Source organism: Papilio machaon, chromosome 18 (genome assembly GCF_912999745.1).
Source record: "Papilio machaon chromosome 18, ilPapMach1.1, whole genome shotgun sequence".
NCBI lineage: Eukaryota > Metazoa > Arthropoda > Insecta > Lepidoptera > Papilionidae > Papilio > Papilio machaon.
Genome location: NC_060003.1, coordinates 6,558,726 through 6,576,781, shown reverse-complemented (window position 1 = coordinate 6,576,781; position 18,056 = coordinate 6,558,726). Strand labels below are relative to the sequence as shown.

At 34.7% G+C, this 18,056-nt stretch overlaps 1 protein-coding gene across 2 annotated transcripts in view; it reads left to right on the top strand.

The window, feature by feature from the left end:
* Positions 1-18,056, top strand: part of LOC106710307 (regulator of G-protein signaling loco) — a 67,874-nt gene that overhangs the window by 33,482 nt on the left and 16,336 nt on the right. The window lies entirely within an intron of this gene.

Sequence of the window (18,056 nt, the reverse complement as noted above, 5' to 3'; positions counted from 1 at the left end):
TTTAAGAAATTATTTGAATTTTTTTATTGTCGTTTTACTTAGGTTGTAGTTTCGGGTTGGGGGTCAGGTGGTCAGCCACCTGTCGTTCATCGTCACGCCAGGTGACCACCCTACTAGCAATACTCAAGAGCTACTATCTTACAGTTTTTAAAAGCGACATGTATGTATGTAAAAAATTTAAAGTCATAGAAAAAGGTTAAATATCATAATTGATTTTTTTTCTGCTATATTTTGAATTGTCTCCGTCCGCAGGGAATTAATAAAAAAACTCAATAAGTAACCTTTGTGTTCTTCCAGACTATGTTTTACATCTGTGCCAAATTTCGTCGAGATCCGTGCAGCCGTTCTGGAGATACCTTCAAACAAACATCCACCCATCTAAACATTCGCATTTATAATATTAGTAAGATAAAAACAGTCAATTTCATTGGAAAGTCTGTGAATATATATAACAGTTAAAAAAGTGATTCAATAAGTCCGGAGATTTTTATATTTCATGAAATAGATTCTTAAAATTTAAGTAGTATTATTGTGCGTCATAAAGTGTATTACGTCATAAAAAAAGGAAAGTTATATCACAATTTGTGTAGACAGGAAAAGCTCTTTAGGTTCTTAACAAAAGGTAGTCTTATCAATAGGTCTAATGGCTTTTATAAATACGAAGAAACAAATGATTGTAGGATGTACCCTCTATTCAAAATATTCTTAAGGAAAGGAAATGAAGTTTTAGAATGATCGTCAAAGAATTGACAAGGGTTCGATGATTCCATGATGGCATTAGGTATATCTTAATCTATATATATAAAAGAAAGTCGTGTTAGTTACACTATTTATAATTTATAACTCAAGAACGGCTGAATCAATTTGACTGAAAATTGGTGGGCAGGTACCTTAGAACCAGGAATAGGACATAGGATAATTTTTACCCCGTTTTCTATTTTTTATTCCGCGCGGACGGAGTCGCGGGTAAAAGCGATAATATTATCAATGCGAATGTTTAGATGGATGGATGGATGGATGTTTGTTTGAAGGTATCTCCAGATCGTCTTCGTCTTGATGAAATTTGGTATAGATGTAGATCATAGTCTGGAAGAACACATAGGCTACTTATTATGTTTTTTTTAATTCCGTGCGGACGGAGTCGCGGGGGACAGCTAATAGTTTTATATGACTACATTTTATCTGCATGTTAAGTACTATAGTAGATTGTAATGTTTTGTCCATTTCTGTTTACTGAGTATCGTGCTAAATATAAGCATATGTTTCCCACATCATGTTTGTGTGATATATACATACTGGTCTCATATTATATCTGTTAAATATGTGTATGTAAGGTGTGACAACATATATATCTATCAATACAATAAAAAAAAATTGAGTACAATATTTTACACAATATGTATTTGGTATGCTTATATTGGAAAATCCTGACTTTTGTTTGTCTGTTCGCGTTTGTTGTGGGTACTCTCTGAAACGGTTGGACTAATTTTGACGAGACAACTGTAAGCTAGCTGATGTATCTGGCCATATTATAGGTTACTTTTTTTAATCCCACACTGACGAAGTCGCGTGCGACCGCTAGTCTATTTATATAGTCCTAGGCCGGATACTTGTTACAAATTCTTAAATCAATTGTTTGGTATTAATTAGCTAACAAACATGTTGGTTGTAGACATTGTTTGATAACATAGTTCAGTAATGATATAGCGTTTGATCATTGTCCCGATCCATTCATTGAATGATATTTTTATACAATAATATTGCCAGTTATATACAAACAAGTTTGATTGTTCATTTGTTCAAAACATACTCAATCAATTAACGTGTTCATTGTTTTAAAAAACTATCGTTCGTTTACCTTTTAATATGGCGTTAAAGTGTTACATTGTGAAACAACTATATAAAAGCCAGCTTGAAATTTCGTTAAATCTATTTATTTTATTCTACACAAACATAATGCAGATCGTATCGAATATCCAAGAAAGTGACGTTGAATAAATGACGCATGTTATTTATACCAATAAAGCGGAAACACACATTTCTTTATTACGTAGAATCGTAGCAATCACCGTATATTTTTGAATAATTATTTTTATAATAAAAAGTCCTTTACTTATAACACGCTGTAGACAATATATTTTTACGCCATTAAACTAAGGGGGTGAGAAAATTGAAAAATCGTCATGCGGGAAAGGGACAAAAATTGCAACTCAATAGCAGCAAAAATGGATGGTTGTCATGGTAACGGTCATTCGGAATTTTGATGCAATGTACATAATAAAACAATATTTTTCTGTGTAACGAAATGAATGCAGTTTCATGCGGATGAAGCCGCACTGGAAGAGCATACATAACTATGAGTAAAAATGTTCTCTGTGTGATAATTGACATCATAGTTACTAGTGTGTTAATGTACTCTCAACTATATGTATATAGATCATCCGAAAACCTATAAAAAATTATCATTACGGGAAAAATCGACGGGAAGAGACCTAGAGGGCGCCGCCTTATACACTGGACTGACCAAATATGCGCCGCACTCGACTCCAGTATACATAACGCCATTCACATTGAAAAGAACCGCACAGAGTGGAGAACCACCCTACGTGAGAGGGTCGAGAAGAGAGGTCGCGAGCCTCAGGAGTTAGGAAACGATGCGCAGAGAGAGAATCTCAGATCATCTTCACACTCAGAACGTAATCCTTAGCTACAAAGTTATGTGTAATTGCAGTTAATTTCATTTCAAATTATACTCGTTTAACTTGTTAAGGTTTCAAATGGCGTCCACTTTCCCAACACTTCGACATGAAGTTATGACTACAAGTTTCACTTATGTACGTTGGACGAACCGTCTTACGTTTTAATTAGAGGCCTTCGTTTTACTTAGTTACTGAATGGTATACGAAGAATTTGACTCAATAAAAGTGTTCCCCGCATTTACAATATATTATTTTCTTGTTTATTTATTCTCACTCTAGATTTCTATTAGATGCATATCATCAAAGAACAATTGCGATTAAAACTTAGGTATGAATTCCTGGAAAGAGGTCGAAACTAAAAATGACCAGCATAGTTTTCTTACGTATAACGTTACCAATTGTTAGATCCTATAATGCAAGTCATGTATAAGCTAAGTCACATGACTTGGTGTGTGCTTTAGATTACACCGGTACCGCTGACGCCTCTTGTGTGAACAACAACACAAGCAAACATGTCTGTCTGTACGTCGGGGTTTTTTCTATATAAATATAACTATAGCATTATTACACAAAAATCACTTAAAACTCTGAAAGTAGTAGACGGTTTATTGATAGGAAAAAGTAAGATAAAGAACTCGTGAGGATTGTAATAAAGATAGACGGACCAATATTTGGCTGGCTGACACAACACAACACAACAATCCCAGCCATTAAATATTTAGAAGACAACGAGGACAATATCCCGTCTTGGTAATGTCTGAATCATTTCGTCGGAGCCTTATAAAGAATTGCAGCTGTGAAACACAATGGTTTATTAGCTAAACAAATTGGTTTATACCAGTATGAACCATTCATTTGCACGTACGCCACAACGAGACTTCTAATTGATAAAACTTACTGGCACTCAGGAACGTTTAATAGTTACTTAAACATTGAGTTGGGCATTTAATGACTGCTTTTCTCCTACTTATGACTACTAGTTTATATCTATCGATTAATGGTGGAAATGTTGGTGATTCTAATTTAGGGCTCTATGTCTTCGAGTAGGGTTCATCTATTTGAGTATCTTAATTTAGCTTACAAACAAACATAATTTTGTTGCAGTACTTCTATAGTTAACTATTATTGACCCGGCAACGTAAGGTTCAAGTTAATCCTAGGTTACAAGTTATAAATAATAATTAGTACATCTAAGATATTGTCCTAATAATGTGTGTCAAGAGTTTCTGTTATTCTGACTAAAAGGCATTATTTTGTAAATATCTATAGTCAGGATCAAGTTTATCTGACGAGCATCAGACAAAAGGATTATTGATATCTATTTGATAGCATATAGTATTTGTGGGTGTGTAAGTTGAGAGCGCGGGGTAAGGGAGCTAGGATTAGGCCGTCTGACTACGTCATAATACTTTGTTTACGATCGCACGTCAACGTGACTTGTAGCCTTCAGACGTATCAGGTATAACCTTATCGAAATTCAAAAACTATGTAAATATAAACTATGGTAAAATATAACTTTGGTACGAACAAAGAAAATAAATTAGTTATAGAGCGGACATTACAACCCGCTCCCTACATAATCTTTAATAGTCTGCCACAAATGTGTTATGTATCTAGTCTTACGTATTCTCTATGTTTGTTCTCTTCAGTTGACGTCTTTCATCGACCAGAATAATCCTATCACTCTGAATTTGCCAAATTTCGCACAGCACATGTCACGCTCGGGGCTGGCACTGTAAACATTGTAAAGCGGTTGCTATGTGCTAACTGGTGGCTGGCGTGATAACGTGATGGACGGTCACGACCTAACGTTTGGCGGGACATCACTAATTGCTAACGATTCGGTGCTCACTTATGTATAACCGGAAAACGCTGAGGTAGAATTTTCCGATTTGCCTATGTTTTTGTTGTTTTGGATGCGGTGATTGTTATTGTAGGGCTAATTATTGGACTCAAGTTTAAAAATTTGTCGAGAACTTTTGCGTAAATGTGTGAATATAAAAGACGCAAAAGAGTGCCTACTACCTTTAATTCGACTTAAAGAAATTCCGAATTCAAATATTTTAGATTTGTAAAAATGTTAAATTGTAATAACACCATGTCAATAAATTAAACCAACTTTTACATATCTATTACATTATTAGTATTTGGACAGCTAATAGAGACATTTAATACAAATTTTAAGTTTGATTTTGCATATAAATAAAACATGACTGAGATCTATTATCACTTGGTACGGATGAAAGGCAAAATTGTTTGTCCGTCCTCACAACATTCACTATGTGATCAACCACTTGCTGTTTGCATCGCTCATTTAAATACTCTAGAACGATATACAAGGACAAGTTCTCTAATCTGTGTACTAAAGTGAAAGAGTATAATGAAGTACGTTCATTCTATTATCTTTTTTTCTTTTTTAATGTAGACAAAGGCAAAATGGTCATGATCATGTTACGTTTTCAGAGGTGTCAATTTACCTACCGATGCTTTACTTTACTGTCTTTGCACTTAATCAGCAGATTGCATTACACGGGTAGCACACCACTAGGGCTGCCCAGCGCTACTCCATAGCACTATATCGATGTAAGCAAGCGATAATAGTGATAATTTACCTCTAATTGTACTCGTATTGTACAGTTAAAGGTAGGATATATTTTATAAAATTTGAACTACGCAATACAATAAATTTTTTGCACAATCGATTTTCAATTACAGCATTGCTTAGCATATTCTAAATTAGAAATTTCACTCGGTTTTGTGAATAAGTAAGATAATTCCTTTGTATTTGATAGTAATCATTTCAAATGAGATTTGCCGCTTGCTCTGCCTTTACAAAAACTGTTTTGATATCGTCATCTGTTTTGAAACTCACGCAAAATGTAATCACCAGTACGTAATCCGCTATAATTTGTGAAGCACGCGTCTATACAGAAATAGAATGTTATCGAAAATCAATTTATGATACCTAAACAAATTTTATATTTCATGTGCAAGTAATTTTATCTAAATTATCGATATTTAATGACGTTTCACTTTAAAGTAATTGGTAACTATTATAATTACTTATGATACGTACATATTTTAAATTAATTTTAGCTGTATTTAAATTGTCTTTTATGTTTTTATAAATTGTTAAAAATAACAGGACGTTGTCTTGTCCGTATCATATAAAAAACACGAACTAATATTAAAAAAAACTAGTTTATAATCTAATTGAATAAGTAATGAAATTACTTTTAATTCAAAATAACCATAAAGAGCTCTGGTATTTTTTTAAACCTGATGTTCCTTAAACGGCTAAGTACCGCGGAAGATCTATTGCATTCATACAAAGCAAAACAAGTCGCAACCTTGATCGTCCAAAAACATCGATATCACGTCAACAAACGAGTACGTGCCTAGCAGATGTAACCGGCGAATTTTCTTCAGTACGATTCGAGCGAGCGCAGACGCTGCTTGTCTTGTAAGTTAATGTTTTTTCATATCTTGAACTGTGAATTTGTTCTTTAAATAAATGATTAGTGCAGCAAATAGCTTGATGTGCAAATAAAAAGCGTGAGCTCGTAAAAATAATTTTAAATTTAATGGATTAGTGATGTGTTGTGTTGTTTATCGAATTTAATTGAAGTTGTTTATTTATTTTAAATTTTGTGATAGTTTAACCGGTTACAATATGAAAAGACAAGTACTGGAAAAAAATAACAGTGTATACAGCTAAACCTTGAAAGGTTCAGTGACGGTTTAATTATAAATTGGGGTAACAGACAGTGTAGTGACCATGGCACGCCTGGCGACCGGTGCTGTACACCTCTGTCAGCGGCTTCAGGAGCTCTATCCTCAAAAGTTGACACTGGCTAATAAACAGGTTATTTACCCCTTTTCTTTATAATGAGACTTTGGTAATGTTTTATATGTTTATTATGTTAAAAATTAAATTGAAATGTAGATATGTAGTAAACTAGCTTTTACCCGCGACTTCATCCGCGCGGAATAAAAAAAATGCACACAAGATAAAAAAGTTCCTATGTCCGTCTCCTAGTTCTAAGCTCAATCATCTTCCCCATCAATTTTCAGCTAAATCAGTTCGACCGATCTTGAGTTATAAATAGTGTAACTAACACGACTTTCTTTTATATATATAGATATATGAGATTAAATTGAAATGTAGATCTTTAGTAAATTTATGATCACTACAAATTATATAACTATTATTTTTTATTATTTTATAGAATGATTGGAAAGTTATTGAGGTTTTATGATTTTATAATGCATTGCCGCTATCTCGCTGTAAAATGCTGATAGGTAGCGCGTGCGCAGGCTTATTACTTATTAGATACAGTCGCGCCAACTAAAATATATTAAATTGTAAAGCGATGATTTAAGGTTTATAAGCTGTGTTTGTGTTTTTCTTAAGTCTACATATTTAGAAGTCGTGTCTGTACATTGTATGTTTTGTTGATTTGGTTTGTTTGATTTCTGATTTTCGTTTTTCCTTCATTCACCGTTCGTTTTCGGAGTCTGAAATCTCTGTATAAAACATATCGTTATCCTTGTCATTGTCTTTGACAAAACAGAGATATAATATGTTTTAAACAAAAGAAAGTCTTGACTTCAGAAACCCATGATTAATCACTTGCATAAATATTTGAATGTGTAATTTCAGTTAGCTGAAGAATAGCTAGAATTGTATTAAGTACATCATAAACTAACTTATTGTTATTATAATTTGAGACGTAAATTTTATGACTATCTATAAAGTGTCTTTCTTATAGAATTCTGCACATTTCGACAGTCAATTCCTTGCTTCTTAATATATATACTCTTATTCCCATATATATTCTATGATTTAAAATTAAAACTGCTTTTGCTATGAAAAATTTCAATTCTTTCTATGTTTCTTTTGATTTAGTTTTTTCAGAGAAATGCGAGACAAAACTCTCTCGTTAGCGACGCTAAATATTCGATACATGCACAGATTGACAAATGATGTGTGACACAGTTGCATACATGCAAGTGTTTTGCATGATAAGTGGAGATTGTTGGCATTAAACTACGCAATGACATATTGTTCCGTCACTAAGGTGATAAAAGTGCTGTTGCAAGTTATTATTTACTAGTTTACTGGCGACTGAGTCTTGTTAATACCTATTATCTTACTAATATTACAAACTAGCTTTTACCCGCGACTCCGTCCGCGCGAAATAAAAAATAGAAAACGGGGTAAAAATTATACTATGTCCGTTTCCTGGTTAGCTACCTGCCCATCAATTTTCAGCTAAATCAGTTCGACCGATCTTGAGTTATAAATAGTGTAACTAACACGACTTTCTTTTATATAATACTAGCGACCCGCCCCGGCTTCGCACGGGTGCAATGCAAAATATACCTACTACAGAATAAATGCACAATTTATTTAAGGTACTTAAATGGATAAGGATTAATGCTGTATTGTTTAAAATCACTTCGTAAAAGAATAAAAATGGTTATGCTGGGTTATCCCTAAGAGATAGACATATACCATCGCGGACTTTTTTGTTGAACTTTTTAAGGTGAACAATACTGTAGTACATTATTTTGGTCTATCTCGTAGGGTTCAGCCAGCGTTTGCAATATAAGCGCAAAAAAACGTGCTTATTTACGACATCACATTAGAAAACTTTAAATTTATCAGTGTTCTCTCTACTATATTATGCATTTATTATACATACAAACCTTCCTTAAGAATCACTCTATCTATTAAAAAAAACCGCGTCAAAATCCGTTGCGTAGTTTTAAAGATCTAAGCATACATACGGACATACAGCGAAAGCGACTTTGTTTTATACTATGTATTGATATAGATGAGAATGTTTAGATGGATGGATGGATGGACGTTTGTTTGAATTTATCTCCAGAACGGCTCAATGGATCTCGATGAAATTTGACACAGTTACTCTTTGTTTTTTTTATTCCGCGCGGACAGAGTCTTGGAAGACAGCTAGTATTTTTAAATAATAATCTGTTGGTTCCCGGTTTCGGTTGTTTGTTTTGTCTGGAAAAATTAGTTTTTTAATATCATTACTAGGAGCTTTTGAAATCAGTTTGATATTTAATTATTTGTATATATTTTTCTCTGATCTTGACATATTATTGTTCCCACTTATATTTTTAACAAGGGACAAAGGTTTCCACTACGTAACATAACTGCATTACTTTTTCATTCCATGTAGCAAAGCGTTTCAAAAAGCACCGGTTTACTTTAAGTGTTTTTGTTCGTTTCCCGAAAACGTTCCATAATTTTTTTTTTCTTATGAATGTGAGAGAATTAACACGAATTCCACTTGACCATTGTTAAAGGTTATTGCTACTGCTTGAAACAGATTTTAATAAAATGTTTTTAAACACGCAATGTTACAAGCTACGCTGTTTATTTTCATGCACAGAACATGGGCTTGGGATGGGCATGGGGCTGAGTTAAATTAACCGTTAATTTAAGAAATTTATCAACCTATCAGATTTATTTTTAAACACGCCTCTATGCCTGGTTTTGCGACTTTATATCTTAAAGTATTATAAAAGAAATGTCCCGAAATATTAAGATATAAGTGGTCACTCTAACCTTGGTGTCCTGGCAACAGACAATATCTCGTAAGCGTAACAAGGCTAAATTGAAGAAGCAGGCGGGTATTTGAATTTCATGATGGGTCCGACGCGACGTGTGCGCAGGATTAAACTGTAATAAATGTTTTATAAGGTATTCCTTCTGGAAATTCAGCCCTATGTAGTACTTCGTCCAGCAACTTTAGATTTATCGTTGGCTTCTGAGACCAAAATCTCTGTATACATATCGTTATCCTTCTCATTATCTTTGACATAACAGAGATAACAAAAACATATTCAGGAGTGTTGGTCTTAGAAACCAACGATTAGTCGAGGAAAAATACGAACTGTCTTGGAGTTGTCGTATAAGTTGTGTTCGTTCGTGTTAAAATTTCTTTCCTAAATTTAATTTAATTACACGATGAATTTGATTTCAACAACAATACTGTTTTTCTTATTACATAAGCAAATAGTTTCTACATTGATGTTAGTTACATTATGTAATATTGAAACTGTAATATTTACTGCGCATTATAAATATATGAAGAGCTTCTTTGTAAACGCCTGAGTACGTCTACACAAATATATGAAAGAGGAAACATTTGTGTTTTTTATATGTAACGAATAAACTCAAAAACTACTGGACTAAGTTCGAAAGTTATTTTGCTATTAGAAAGCTGCGAGATCGCAGAGTAACGCGCTATATTTTTAAGTTTTTTTTTTTTAAGGCAAAAAGGGCTTTAATATACTAGAATTTAGATCGATCGAATGAATATGAAAATAACTTAGGTACTGGTGCACTCACTTGAATGTCTTTCACTTTGGTAATAGATTTTTCATACTAAGAGTCTCTTTTAAATGGCCCTGTGTGTAGCTGATGACTTCTAGACTAAATACCATTAAACATTTATGTACCTTATCAAATAGGATTATTAAGTAACTTATCAGGATCCATAATCATACTAATATTATAAATGCGAATGTTTAGATGGATGGATGGATGTTTGTGTGATGGTATCTCCGGAATGGTTCAACGGATCTTGATAAAATTTGGCACAGATGTAGAAAATAGTCTGGAAGAACACATAGGTAATTTTTTTTTAAATTCCGCGCAGACGGAATCACGGACGACAGCTAGTCGAGTAATATTTAAAGCAAAAATATACAAATACCCATGTTATAATATCTTCCTCATGTAAACATTGTAGTGACGTAATTCAATTAACTAATTAATACGCATGACGTCAGTGCATAAACCAAACAATACATTTTTCAGTACAAGTCGTATTTTATTATGTTCTGCTTATTTTTGTAGTTCTTGAACGTGTTAGTCAAGCATGTGGTGATAATTCCAGTAATTTTGCTATATTTGTGGCGATTTCTAATTGTTTGGACAAAGTTATTAAGATGTTTGTTGGTTTTTTTTTTAAGCCATTATTATTAACCGTTGATTTCTGTGTAAACATGGATATCACAGAAACTCTAAGAGCAATGAAATCAATTTATATGAGGATATTAACGGATGTTTATGAGGTTTCCTATCTGACCGCAATCCATCTGAAGAGAACTTGACGATTCAGTAATGCTAATCATAGAAAAATATTAAAAAAGCCATCACCAACCCATGAAAATAGCTTCATACACGTGTATTTTAAATTCAATTTGACATACATAAATTTCATCGTCGATTACTGTCGTAATTAGAGCCGTTAATTGGTTACAAAGGGAGGCCTTTAGTACAGATATCTCTTTTCTTCCATACACTTGGTGCGGTAGAGCCTTTGGTGTAAAACCTAAAATTCGAGCGTCACGTGCTTCTATTTTTTTTTGTCACCTATCTGTGCCGATATGTATCAGTGACGCAACAAGGATTAAGTTTGAATGGTTTGATTTATATATTTACATCAGAGAGTAATGCTGATAAAGAAATCGCGTGACCACATGTCGACACCTGGTATACATAATATCACCATCTCAAAGGCCGGCAACGAATCTGCGATTCCTCTGGTATTGTAGATGTCCATGGGCGTCGATGAACACCTTGGTGTTCCCGCTGCTCGTTTGCCCCCTTCTCTTATAAAAAAAAAATGCCTGTGTATCTGCAAGTTAGATAACAATTCCTGTATTATACATCTGTTCAAGGAACACATGTGATACTTCGATTTTGAATTGTTAAAACAATAGTCTCTCTGCCCAAATTCATTTTGTGTATAGACTGTTCATACCCTCTACACAAAGGATTTTCCTTAGTGTTAATTTAATGATTAAGAGTACGGCAGTTACTGATCATATGCCTTCAAATAATTGATATAACCGTATATTGATTTGTAGTGAGGCTATTGTAGACGCGTGTCGTGGATAACGGTGGTCACAGCCGATGTTAGAAGCATGTTCGGTACTCAGGACCGTTGTACTTGTGCCATAACGGAAGTTATTCGACACGTTGCTTGGTAACATCATGCCACCGTAAAAATGTGTCTTATGCTATAACTAGCTGGCGTCCGCGACTCTGTCAGCGTGGCATTAAAAAAAATGTATAAGTAGCCTATGTGTTCTTCCAGATTTTGTTCTACAATCGTGAAAATTTCATCAAGATTCGTTGGGCCGTTCTGGAGATACTGAACTTCTGCAGATCAGTGAACCGGCTACCAGTTCAGTTCAATTTGTACCTGCATAGAGTTAAGATTTGCGTTTCATGCTGCGACCTGCGAGTCACCAGGTAAATCGCGGCTCGTCGGCTCTCATAGTTTTGTCACATCACGATGAACTGTGATCTGTCCATTTAGTTGTTGAGCTGCAACTCAACGTTTCAAGTGCATGTGACCTGAAGTTTTGAATCGATTCAGAGCTGATTTACACACGTCTAACAGTGTCCTGTCTGTTTTTTTCTTTTTAGTTACCATAATTGTGTAGTGAGCTAGTGTTTATTATTATTTAACATCCATGTTGTGTATGCGACTGTACCATTGTTAAAAATGTGCAAATAAAAATCATAGAAACGCACAAAAAGGTACATAAATCACAAAGTAATAAACCTCTGTGTATTTACAACGATATAAATTTTCCTTGGCTATCATCTGTTTACATAAGAGTCAGGCAAAGCTATGTTAGCGTATGAATTAGAATTTTAAATATAGGTTTCCACTGTCGAAATGTAACAGAAATTGTTGCTTTATTTGTAGTTATTGATTATACCTATTAAGATTTAATCATGTGTAACAATAACAATTGTCACCAGAAGTGTATGCAATTGATGACCTCATCAATTGGCCTCACTCAATCCTTCGTATTTCCAAGTGTCGTCAATACAAGACTACTCAAGCACAACACTTCTGTCAACACAAGTGCACTCATTGATGACAAGTTGTCTCTGTACGTTACTCTGTGCAAATACTACAGTTCAATGAGTTACGTTGTATATGTTTACGTCATTACTCTGTGCATGTTTGCAATATATGAACTGTCGGGATACAATATCTTTATTACGTTGGAATGTGTTACAATAATAAGATCTCAGGTCTTTTTGTCTTCTCTGAAATATTAACAAAAGAAAGTAACTACTTACATTAACTGTGTATAGACTATTTTAATAATCTTGGTTAAAAGCTCGCAATACTAGATTATAGAATAATAACAAACCTCTCTAAACTCCTTTATAAGTCTGTAATCACAGACTAATTAAAAACAGACATGTTTATATAAATTGTAACATTAAAACTTTTCAAAATAAATCAAAATACAATAAATGAAATTGCCAGCCAGTTACGTGTGTATACATTTTTTTTTATTTCCATTGAATTCGATCATATTTTAGGTGAAGTTACTCGTAATTAGTTGTAAGGTTAGAGGAAAGTAAATTAATTAAATAAAACTCGTAGTAAATTTTACATCCGTACTCAGTATATATATTTTTTCTGTCACCGATTAGTGTACTTGTAATAACGATGTGGTGGTATTGTTTATTGAAGAGCTGCGTGTGAACCTCATGGGAATCACTCGCCTGTCCGTTCAGTCGTTGCCGGCGCGCTGACGCCTCTGCCTGCTTCTAACTTTGACTCACGTTTTGTGATAAGCAAGCGATTATGACATCTATCATAAAGTTATAGTGTATAATTTTCTTTCTATTCTTCAATAGTATCTTTTGTGAACAGTGAAAGTTTTAATAATCATCTCCGGTTGGTAATTTTATTGTTGTGAAATTGTTCTTATTGTGATTGAGTTATGGTTCAAAATTGTGTGCAGTATGAATATGGAGATTCTCCATCATCAACAATTATATGCTTGAAACTGTAATTTTGAAGTTTGAGGTGAGTCTTTCTTTGGTATGATAAGCTAATACTGTCACGCTATACCTCGAAAGCTAATTTGAACTTTAATGCTAGTAAATAGGAGTTATAGTAGGTTAACATTAATTAACGTCTATACGTCCTTTACAGTATGTTTTAAATATCGAAAAACATATTGCCATCCCCCTCGTTCTACTTGAAAACAGTATAACCAAGAACATAAAAATCCTGGAATAGGAGCGCTTCAATCGTCTTCTTTATATACTCTTGATGCACTCTAATATGCGCAAATAAACATCATCCTTATTTTTGCAATGTGGCGAGGGTTTTTATATATCCGGTCAAACTATAACATGATGTACGATTGTTTTAACAGTCATCACCGTTTAGTTTATTATTAATACATATAAAAAATACAGACGAATTGATAACCTCCTTCCTTTTGAAGTCGGCTTAAAAAACAACACACTATATTTTGGCTTTAAAATGTTCATCTAACTCATAATAATTATACATAATTTTAACATGTAAGGGAAGAAATTGGCTCCTTTAATACAGGGAAACCTAGTAAAGGAACCTAGCTTATAATGAAACAGATGTGTACAATGTACACTAAAGATTTATTATTATCTATATACATAAAAGAAAGTCGTGTTAGTTACACTATTTATAACTCAAGAACGGCTGAATCGATTTGACTGAAAATTGGTGGGAAGGTAGCTTAGAACCAGGAAACGGACATAGGATAATTTTTACCCCGTTTTCTATTTTTTATTCCGCGCGGACGGAGTCGCGGGTAAAAGCTAGTTATCTATATTATCTATCTATATATATAAAAGAAAGTCGTGTTAGTTACACTATTTATAACTCAAGAACGGCTGAATCGATTTGACTGAAAATTGGTGGACATGTAGCTTAGAACCAGGAAAAGGACATAGGATAATTTTTACTCCGTTTTCTATTTTATATTTCGCGCGGACGGAGTCGCGGGTAAAAGCCAGTTATTTATAATTTGACTAGAGATACTCGCCATCTATAAAGTTGTTTCAAATATCTTTCTTTGACAATATGTCCATCATAAAGAAGATTAAAAATATAAATAAACATCCACTACTGAAGATAGTATATAGACAATCGGTTGACGAATTACCTGTAACATTATACTGAGCATTAACGAATTAACTTGTCGACTAAAGTGAGATACACGAGGTGCGTGGGTGATCCGATCGTTGATCTTAAGTCACTGAAATTGAAACTATTGCGGATGTTAGTCGTGATTAACCGGCACCAGCTCCTGCCACACACAGAGACCTTAACAGGTCCCATTAGTGTAGTTTTAACGACCAATAAAAGATTCTAAGTGCTGTTTATTAGTAAGGATATTTAAAGTAAATATGTACCTTGAAAACAGACTAGTTTTTGCTGTTTGTATGTGATTGTTTCTAATGCCTAAAGAAGTAGAATTTGACGATATTGTTCTTTCTATGCTTAATCAGATTTATTTAAATAACCATTCTTAGTATTAACTAAAATGGGGAACGGCTAAAACACTCACGTGCATTTGTCCGGTGTCGGCACCGACTAGTTTCGAGCCCATCGGGGGCCCTTCATCAGGGTGAGTGGGACTGGTATTATTTCGCGGAGGCGGCCCGTCGCTCCTATATAAGTTAATGATAATTGTTCCGTACTACTTCACCGCCAGCGGAGGAGCCGTGCGGGGGGCCCTTTCAGACCTCACCCGCCGCCCCGTGCGCCCTCGCACCGTGCCCTTCAGTTGCGCATCAGCACTCCGCGCGTCGACATATTTATCATCTTTGACATATATTTTGTACCAACTTTCATATTACAAGTCATCATCAGCAAACCAGTCTTTCATTCATCAACATACAGTCCACACGCTCAACATATGGTCCTTCAACCGGCAAAAAAGGAATCATCATCAAATCATCATAATCAAAAAAGAAGGCAACATTAATTGTGAGTCCGTTCCATATTCCTTTCTTTTTATTTCCGTTTTTTGCCACCTTTGTACGAGACAAATGTTTTCATGTTCATTTTTTACATTCCGTTTTATACATTTTTTTTGCATTCGGTAGTTATTTGTCGCATAGTCGGCGCGCGCGCAGCCATTGCTCATTCATGCGACCTTTGGACCCTTGCAATATTTCAATATACCGAACCCAAGTTATTTTTTTAGATAACATCTTCTTTTCTCTTTACTACAAAGACACGAAACAAATATTAAATAAACATATAAACTTAATCAATGCAATCTTTTCCATAACTTTTAATATCAAGATATTGAATGCATAATTAACTTCAATGAAACCCATTTTAACAAAATCTAATCTTATTTTCATAAAATACATAGTCTACATAATGTTTTTTTCGTAAATTTCAGACGGAGCTGGAAATGTTGTCTGACGATCCCAATCAATTGATTTCGGAACAAGGAGAATTCAAAAACAAATACATCTCATTAGTGCCCAATGCGACAGCGCGCGATGTCTATGTCCGAGTCGAGCGATGGGGGCGTAGGCAGAGAGGTGACAAGTCGCGACTTCGTTTTGCTTCCCAAGATTGTCATCTCGCAATTTTCAGAGAAGTTTCGAAAAAAAAAATCTTATTTTTAGTCATACTTACATTTTCATCAATCATTCTTTAACAAACACATATTAATACAATATACATATACATTCTTATATTTTCATCATACATCAGTTAACACAATTATTCAACACCAACAGACATATTTACAACCTTACATTTCCATCACACATTATTTCAAACTTACAATTATTTTGGTTAATCAACATTGAATGTCTTATTAAATTCTGAGGTTAATCAAAAGAAGTCTTGTCATGCTTTAAGAACTTAATAACATAAATACAAAGTCCATACAACTGCCTCTTAGAGCGGTCAGCCGACCTCTTCTCACATTTCGACACCGCTATTCATATTAGTCGGTGCGGATGTGTCCTGGGATGTCGTATTCCAGGTTGGGTGAGCAACATCAAGTTGCAACATATTTCTCGGTTGGCTTGTATCTGGTACGGTTATGGATCATAATACATCTGCCTCTTAGATCGGTTAGCCGACCTCTTCTCACATTTCGACACCGCTATTCATATTAGTTGGTGCGGATGTGTCCTGGGATGTCATCTATTCCAGGTTGGGTGAGCAACATCAAGTTGCAACATATTTCTCGGTTAGCTTGTATCTGGCACAGTTTTTACATACACATAAACATACATACATACAAACATACAACACACAAACATACAATGCATCATACATATTCATACATAAAATCACTCTTATTATCAATACAAATTCACAAACAGAAATCATCTTTCATACATACAAAAAACTACCTATTATCTAGTATTTACAAATGACATAATTTAAAATAAAATGCATCTTACAAAAAAAATCTTATCTTACATTTAACATCTCATTAATCTCATTTTTTGTTAAACATATATACATAACGGAGGGGGGAGGAAATTTTGCCTGAAACTTGTCACCTTTCTTCTACTTTTCCAAGAGTTGCCAACATCGGTGACGTCAGACAATATGCCCATCTTATACTATAGATCTATTTGTACCGTACAAAGGTTTTCCTTAACTCCTATCTTTAAACTCCATTGTCCACGTACTCCTCTTACCTCTCCTTTCTTAAAACCCATCACTTCCTAGATGGACGATCACTCACTTGAAGAAGCATTATTGGACTTGATTTTTCCTTTATTCATTTCAACATCAAAGCAACGGACGGACGACCGCTCTTGACATCCTGACGATATGCAAGTGGAACCAGCCGCCAGTCTGCACCCATGACTAGATGACACCGTTCAGAGGACTAACATCAAGGTGCGAAAGGACAGTCTTTGCGGAGCGTACATCAACACCTGCAATCTTCAGATCCAGATCTTCAGCCTGGCCCTGGCAGTATGTTCCGTACTACTTCACCGCCAGCGGAGGAGCCGTGCGGGGGGCCCTTTCAGACCTCACCCGCCGCCCCGTGCGCCCTCGCACCGTGCCCTTCAGTTGCGCATCAGCACTCCGCGCGTCGACATATTTATCATCTTTGACATATATTTTGTACCAACTTTCATATTACAAGTCATCATCAGCAAACCAGTCTTTCATTCATCAACATACAGTCCACACGCTCAACAATAATGTCTCACGAAAGTTTGAAAAATTTAATAGCAAACCATTCTTAGTATTCTAAAATATCTTGACCTGATCTACTATTTGTACTTTTGGAGATAAGACAATTTAAATTAGTTCGTAAGTAGAGAAAAAAAAAACTGTCTTGAGGTCGACGGAATTAGTACAAACAAGAACAATGGATCAGATATGTGTTAACAAACACGTACTATAAATAGAGCGACGGAAATAAACTGCAATGGAAATAGAATGAGACTTCAAACAAGATAACGATAGCGACAGAGATTTCGTGCGCGATTATGCGGATGCTGCTGAC